Genomic DNA, 9,096 nt, shown 5'->3' on the forward strand with positions numbered 1-9,096 from the left:
TGAACACTAACCACATCCACATAGGTGAAAACGGAGCTGCATAGTTCTAGTGTGTGCCCATGTGCTTTTAGTCTCACACATCAACTGCATCTGTGGCACATGCAGGTTTATACCACAATTGTTCTCCCTCCCCATTGTGATGGTTTTGACATGGAGTACCCACGACCTCCAGGTCATGAATTCTCCATTTTCTGACTGGCATGCTGAGAGACTTAAATCTGGAGATAAAAATGTCTTACTGGGTCCATAACTTCTGCTTGTAAACACACAAATATTTTATTTCACTATGCTAGACTTTCCTTCCATATCCGGGTTGCACCATTTGTATTGAGTGTATTTGTACATTTTCTGATGTCTGTGACCGGTCAGTGACTGTTAACAGTACTAAAGAGCTTCTGGGTTTTGACAAAAGGACAAATCTGTTTTGATCTAGGAACAGTTTAGCATTCGCAATCATATCAATAGTCTATAATGTGGCCCTCCACCACCAAGTTGTAACTCCCGCGCGGCAGCCAATGCGGCCGCACTTCCGCGGTGGCCATTATGACATCCCCACTGGGCGGCAGGAGGAAACAGAGTTTCCGCCCGCTGGCCCAGCGGCGATGTCGGCCACAACACAGGAGCCGGCTCCAAATGGAGCCAGCGGTGCTGCGGCGGTGCGACGGGTGCAGTTGCTATGCAGACAGTGAAAAGCTCCATGGGGCTGTGCCAGGGGGCCCCGCGACTCCCCTTTCCGCCAGCCTTTTCATGGCAGTTCCTACCATTATGAAAAGGTTGGCAGGAGGGGGACTCGTAATTCCCTGGGCAGCGCTGCAAGCAGCGCTGCCCTGGAGGATTAAATCCGCCAGGACCACTGTGGCGGAAAACCGCTGCAGTCGTAATACCCAAGATTGCACCGCCAGCCTGTTGGCGGTGCAATCGACAAAACAGCCCTGGCGGTCTTTGACCGCCAGGGTTGTAATGAGGCCCTGTGTGTCTAAGGAAGGTGCTCACTGTTATACTTATAATTCCTCCTGGCACTTGCATGTTTGTTATTTATTTAATTTATATGCTTTTCATTATTTAGTTACTATTTATACTGCAATTTGTTTGCATATTCTGAATTCTTATTAAAATATTGCTCTTAAACACAAAAACAATACCGTTATAACATTTTCAACTTTATGCAACCATGACTGACAGATAAAACTTGCACTGTACCTTGACTAAACTTTCATGCTGCTTCCTTTGAGTTAGGCCTTGCCTGCGTAAACAAGACACCCCTGCACAGACCAAGTACGTGGAGTCCATCTTAATGCAGAAATACCTCCAGTCTCACCTTTGTTATTACAAGCATGACTTCATGACTAATAGAATTGGTGATAAAGCCTCACATAGAGATTTGTAGAGGATTAACTTCACAGTACTTATCGAGAGGATAGTATTCTGTAAATATGTCACAAGACGTGTTGGGTTTGTCCACCACACCATCCAAAGATGTGTATTAGTTTGGCTGCATACACAGTTATTTAATATAGCCTTAGAACCCGCCGTAGCAGGCTCTACCGGCTATTAAAGGCCCGCTCCCCGCGTTAAATGCCCGAGCCGAAGGCGAGGGCATTTAACAAGGGAGAGGGACTTTAATAGCCGGTAGAGCCCGCTACGGTGGGTTCTAAGGCTATTAGAACATTCTGCCACTCAGGGCAGAATGTTCTATTAAAAAAAAAATGTTCACGGAGCCCGAGGGGATTAAAATCCCTTCGGGCTCAGTGAGGCTTTGTTCACAGCTGTTGCTGTGATCAAAGCGAACATTGGAATGTTGGCGCTGCGGGCTTTTACCGGCCAGTAAAAGCCCGCAGCACTCCATTGTTTTCAATGGAGCTACCAACATTCCAATGTTTTAATGGGGATTGCACGCTTTCAGTCTACTGTAAAGCTAGGTAAAAATAAAAAAGGTCTCTTAGATAGGACTGGGCTGCACATGAACACGTTAATATTTATGGCTTATATATATATAAATGTGCAGTCATTCAATCAGCTGAAAGACTGAACCTCGGTACCTGGGATCCTCAGTAGACGTTCAACTACTGTTCAACAATATTGTAATCGTGTCCTTGTGTGCCACACAATCTTGAGTGTGGCCTATTAGAGCATGGAAGTCTTTCTACATAAGCCCTACCCATGCCGGTAGCTCGACTTGTTGCCCAACAAATAGAATGGTCATTTATTTTTTTAGGGTTTCAACAAACATACATTTATTGTGGTTTTTAGTTTTGAATTTCAGAAGATTTTATTTGCTTTAATCTTTCCAAGCGTACAGCAACTTCTTTATAATGGTGTTTGATTTTGCTGGACATAAACCGAGCCTGTTCAGGTATCAAGGACTATTGCAAATTAATGTTGGCTGCTGCTCTATCCTTACATAATAGAGTCTCAGTACTGCATCTGCATCAGGAATTTAAGTACGATACACCGATAAACCAGGTTCTTCACAAAAAGTCACTGTTCATAGCATATTGCATGGAGAAGCAACTCAGACTTTCCAAGTCAGATTTGCTTCTGAACATTACCGGCACTCATATGCTGAAGATTATGTGGGTCCTTCACTCTTTCTGATTATATGACGTACAGCTAGGAAAACGTATTCGTTTGTTTTAATATGGCTACCTTAAATTACTTAAATGAATGGAAGAAACTACTTATTATCATCACTTGCATGGGATTAAGTCACACCCAAAATAAAATTGCAAGGTAGTTTCTTGAGACAGCTAATGATAAAATGATGCAATTAAATAAACCATTTTGCAGTCAAAGCGTCAATGCAATTATTAAAGTCAAACCTTTTATTTTAACTAGATAAACATAGCCTTTTACGCTAGTTTGGATTCATTGTGGACGAATTTGTCAAACCTTTCCTACTTTCTGTTTGCAAAGTTTTCTTCACCCTTGCCAACTTTGTGAACTTCATAAAGTTAAATATTTGACAAAAAGGACACCTCTAAAAACTGAGTTTTCTAACAAGAAACATTATTTCGCCACAGGCTTTGAACAAAGCTTTCTGCAAAACTCTGCACCTTTTGTAAATATTGGGAAATGTAATTTGCAAACAATAACCTATTTATGGAAAACAAATCCCAGTAAAAATAATGACCAGTGTAGGCTTTTGTGGGTAGAAACCAACTAGAGCCCATATTTTAATGACATGATCGTGCCTCCACAACAAATTGTTTTAAAACCACTTCGTACTGCAGTATCATTAAGTGCAAAATGTATGAACTTTACACAACTTTGCTTGTGAAATGTTTGATTTGTACATCTCTACTTTCCTAAAGGGTTTTGCTTGTTTTTATTTTACAAGCTTTCTAAGTGTGTCTCAAGCTCCTATGAGGCAAGCTTAATGAATCTGACGGTAGGTGGGCAACATTGAAGATAAGCAGCCACACTGCCATACAACACCTAACCTCGCTTGCATTTGCTATTGGTACATTAATATCTTAAAATAGTCGTTTTAGCTTCTTCATTACCTAATGAAATTGGCTTATTTCCTTCTGCCCTATCCCATTCCCTTCTATAAATATTTCAGTTTGATGACTTACAGTTCGACAATCCTCTTCGTCCTTCCTTTAGCAAACTCTCCCCTGAAATGGTTCACTGGTCTACCCCAACCTTCCTCTTTGAAACACACGCACATGGATACCTAGCAGCCCTCATACTCTTCCAGTGTCCTCCTCCCTAAAGAGTACCGGTGGACAACCTTACCTATGTACCTTTTGAACTTTTTGTAAAACATTATTACTACTCCCTCTTAAACATGATTAACATTTTCTCCTCTCCCTTAAACCAATACATTCCCTTCCAATTTATTACACATTAAACTACATTATGCGCAGTTTGAACAAAACAACCACTACTTCTGCCACCAACTGTCTTTCGTCCGCATCACAGTATTCATCAAAAATTAATTTGGCCTTCTTCTGCCCTCAACCAGTGTGCTTCATGGTCATTCCATCAGTTCCAGAAAATTATGCTTAGGGTTGTTGCACCATTGCTAGCTCAGGTGTTTTAATACAAATTATTAATGAGTGTTCTTGTATTATGAGTAATGGATTTGTGAAGAAAAAGCAATAACATAGAAAATGTATGCACACGTTAGAAAATGTGATCATGATGAGTGGCTGCCAATGTTCACAAAGTATACCTATTAATAGTTTATTCATATGAAATGCTGAGTATGTGTTAGATTAATGTAGTAATATGTCATATTAAAGAGTTATGCATCATGTATTAACTTTATTAAGTATAGGCCTTAACTTAGTGGAGGTCTTGGCCTAGTCTCATGTCAAGCTGTGTTTATTAACGTTTAATAAAATTGCTGTCCTAGAGAATTAAACTGTGATTTTCCATTGCATTGTGTAGATGTGTGCGTAGCGAAAAGTCTTTCTCATGAGAACCGACTGCTAGAAGATGCTGTTCTTGCTAAATGTAACCTTTTGAGTGTAAACTATGTAAGACTGACTTTCTCAGGAAAAGAAAAATGAAGAAACTAACTGGAGTGTAAGCTGCAACAATATTGTTACCTGATGAGACGGATGATAAGAACACTGTGGGAGAAGCCAATCAGCGACTTGTGAACGGAGTAGTAGTAGAAGTCATAGATTTGAAGTTTTTGTTTTATTGGACAAAGTGTGAACATGTAATCCCTTGACCAATAGGGACTTTGGGAATAGTTTTAGGAAATCTAACTTAGCCTGACTGCATGAAGGGAAGGGAACATTTGCTCGATTTCTTGCTGGCCAAAAGGTCAGTACTTTCTAGAGCATCTTGACAAGAGAAGTGCTTAACTTTATTGCTTAAAGACTGCCTTTTCTGAACCTTGATGCTGAATCCTGATGCCTTGCTGACCGAACTGATGTCCTGATGACGAAGACTATCTTAGCTTGCCGAACCATTTCAGGAGAGGTATTCTTGTACCCATGTGTTTGTTATGCCTATTTTTTGTTTTTTTTTCTAGGCACCAACTGCACTGTTTTGATAGAGCCATAGTTAGATGTTTTCCAAATTTATGTTACTAAATTGTTTTGCATGAAGCCCAACATGCTGGTGTTAGTTAAGCATTCTCACTAATGAAAGTCTTCTATAGGGAATAAAGTTTGATGTCTTTTCTTTGGTGAATCTAAATGTATGTGATATCGTTTTGTGCAAATATTCTTGTTAATAATTTGCACTGTAACCTAAGAATGTGTAGTAGTTAAAAATTTGATTAGATTACGTTTCTTTCATCGCTTTGGACAGCCAGTGTTGTTTCTGTATGTTTACCATGATTTTGAGATTAATTTACGTTACTTTAGCATTGTTAATATAGGGAAATAAATATTGTAACTTTTATGAAAAGGTGTGGTTATTTATGACTGAAAGGTCATGGTGTGTGACAATTACTGGCTCCCTTGATTAGTAATGCTATTGATTATCATTGACTATTGATGTTATTGATTGATTATTGATCTACCTGTACTGGAGTTATAGATCTCCATGTACTGGAGTTATAGTGGGAACATCTTAATTGCGAGTCAAAAGGTTGATCGACCTACTCACGTCCCCTTTTAAGTTTACTTATTAAGGTCAGACGTGTTAGCACCTGCTATCCTCCCATCTGTCCTCTCCGTCATGCTACTACCCTTTACACATAAACGTGTTGCTGTCCTTTCCTCTTCCCTGGTAAACCTCATTCCTCAATAAATGATTTTGCATCCTCCAACAGCCATCATCTTTTTGCTGCGCTTTAAACTCTGTTAAAATGCATTGCTGATATTAGGGCACACACTTCCTTGTCTTCCACTTTAAAATGATCTTGATTTCTTGCCATCATCAAATAAAAGGATACCTAGACTTTTCATCTGAGCAGGTCCTAACCAGTTCTACCCATCTCCAGGCTCTATGCCCTGCACCAGGGTCTCTGAGCAGGCTCTGCCCTTGCCTCCCTGCCAGGTCCCACTACCCAGGTTCTGCCCCAGCAGCACCAAGGTCTTCTGACCCTAGGAGCCTTGTCACCTGCATTGGTCCTGCTCCCCTGCCCTCCTAATTCCCGCACTTCCCATGCTCCTGTTTCCCACTCTTTCCCACCATCCTGCCTTCCAATTTCCCCTCCTCCTCTTCTAGGACCTATTTAATGGAGGCTGCAGCGCAGCTCCAGAGAGTAGCTCCTGACCAGCTGTACCCAGTGCCAGTCTCTCTGCCAGGCACCAGGCTCTCTGACCAGGCTCTGCCCTTGCATCTCTGCCAGGTCTCACTGCCCACAATCTTCCTCCCACAGCACAAAGTTCTCCTGATCCTAGGAGGGTTGTCAGCTGAATTGCCCTCTGGGTCCTGCTCTCCCCTGCTCCTGGTTCCTGCTCTTTCCCGCCCTCTTGCCTCACAGGACCCCTCCTCCACCCAGGACCTATTCAATGGAGGCCACAGCACGGCTCCAGTGATCAGGTCCTGACCAGCTATACCCAGCTGCTGGCCCTCTGCCCAGGCTCTGCCCTTGCCTCCCTGCAGGTCCTACTGCCCCCTGCAGCTCTAAGTTCTCCTGATCCTAGGAGCCTTGTCACCTGCATTGCCCTCTGGGGACCGCTCCCCCCTGCTCCTGATTCCCACTTCTCCCATGCTCCTGGGTACTGCTCTTTCCCACCCCTCTACCTCCCCAGACCCCTTCTCAAGACCTATTTAATAGAGGCTGCAGCATGGGCACACCGTTGCTGCACCAAAGGCGCACCAAAGGCAAGCCCATCTGTGCCTTGGACTCCATCCAGCTCCAGGAACTCTGGACCTCCGGCCTCCCACAGGTACTCAGCCATTGATCTTCATACCCCAGACCCCATTCACAACAACAACTGCTGCCTCACATCTCACCACTACACAGCAGAACCTTTCACCTGTCTCCGCTGCCACTTCACTTCCCCCATCACTAACCACACCCGTAGGTTCCCATATGCCACCAGCAGCACCAGCCAAGACTGCACTAGGTCAGCTTGGATGGAGCCTACTCAAAGCCAGATCCCTCTGAAAACACACCACTGAAATCTGGGACACCATCTCCACCCTGAACCTTGACGTAACTTTCATTACAGAAACCTGGATCACCCCAGAGTCAACACTGGACAATGCCACAACAACACCCACTGGATACAAGATTAAACACCGGGACCACAACAACAAGCACAGTGGCAGGATCGTTGTCATTCACAAGGAGTGTATCACCTGCACCATCACCGATGACCAGACCACGCCAAACATGGAACACATGAACTTCCAACTCCACACTGACAATAACACCACCATCAGAGGCACCCTTGCACACAGACCTCCAGGACCACAGACTGGAATCAGCAACACCATTGCTAAATTCATCACCCCACTTGCTATTGAATCTGATCACCACCTAGATGACTCCACCAACGGCAATTTCACCAACCTCCTCCAATGAATCTACAACATCGGCGTCAAGCTGCTAGTTACTGACCCCATGCACAAAGCTGGACACACGCTGGACCCCTTCTTCACGTCCAGCAACAGAATCAGATACTTCCACACCTCGAACTTCATCTAGTCGGACCACTCCCTCGTACACTTCATCATCACTGGATATGCCCGCACTGACTGTCCCCAACCACAACACACCCTTCTGCAGATGCTCCAAGGTTACTCAGCAACAGTGAACCTTCACCATGAGCACAACACAACCAAAACACTTCCCCAACCTAGACTTCTCAGTACAGAACTTTAATGACTGGATTACCAACACAGTCAACCAAATCACCATCACCAGAGCAGCCAAAGGGCAAAGACCCTCCAAACATGCCAACTGGTACACCTCAGGGCTCAGCACTTCGAAACGCAGATGCAAACAACTTTCAAGAAGATGGCGCAACACCTTGAATGAGATTTCATTGGTTTGGTCCCATTCCCAGCCTTCAATCAGCACACCAGTGTTGTATAGCTATTTTAGCATGTTTTTAGACACATTATTTTAGCAACTAGGACTGCCGTTGATCACTTTAGCCCAGTTACATTTTACTCAGATTCATTCTATTATTTTAGCATCTGCCACATTTGCATACTGTTTTATCTTCTTAATCTAGTTTTTCTTTCACCTAGGAAAGCATTACGTTCCTAGCAAGACATTTGTTTCACTTTTTGCTTTCCTCAAGGCTGCAGCCAGATAGAGTTGCTGGCAAGGTGATACGCTGTGTCTCTAACAATCACAGAAACATACACATTGTGACGAGGGGACATTTTCTCAGAACATCAGCTGTTTTATTATAAAAACACTTCTCTGTCCCATACACGTTAGAGGGAGATTCCAGACAGATGACCACGACCACATGTTGATTGCCTTCGCTACAGCTGCTTGCTTAGACTACCAGATCCCTGACTACATGGGGATGGTGTCTTTCTAGACAACAGGCTTCCTTGCTCAGGTATGGGGGAATTATGTCTTCCCAGGGGGGAAACCTGAAGGGTGGATTAGGGCTTATTAAAATGTGCTGTAACATAGCTTAAGTAGAAACCACATATATTATGGATAGTCACAGTATGGTGGACCTTTTTCTGTGTTTCACTCTTCTTGTCACCATTTTGCTTCTAGTGTGTTTTATCATCCTAGCTATTACAATTCATGCCATTTTATCTAAGATGCATTTAATTCAATAAACCTTATTAAATAATTATCTGTTTGTCTTGGCATATGTGAGACTAATGTAACTGAGAGAAAAGGATGAGATCTGATTGTCTTCCACGACTCCCCTAAGGAGTCATTTCCATCTTGAGCCCAGTTGCCACACTCATCCCTGCTCTAGGGCAGTGATGAGGGGCTGCTAGTTCGCTGGAAAACCCAGATTAGGCTGACAGTTGCCACATGGTGTGGAATTGGACTCAGTTCCCCCCAAATCAGGTGATTCTGCTGCCTGAATCCATAAGCCTCATTAGGATAATGAGAGCCTACGCAACACTAGCTAGAACAAGTTGAAGCTGGTATAATTGACAGCTTCTGCTTGTCCTGCATGAGTGAAGCACAATCTGAACCTTCCAGTCTGAATCCGGAGAGATTTTGAGGCAGACTCTCCTTTTCTACTTTAT

Source organism: Pleurodeles waltl, chromosome 3_1 (assembly GCF_031143425.1).
Source record: "Pleurodeles waltl isolate 20211129_DDA chromosome 3_1, aPleWal1.hap1.20221129, whole genome shotgun sequence".
NCBI lineage: Eukaryota > Metazoa > Chordata > Amphibia > Caudata > Salamandridae > Pleurodeles > Pleurodeles waltl.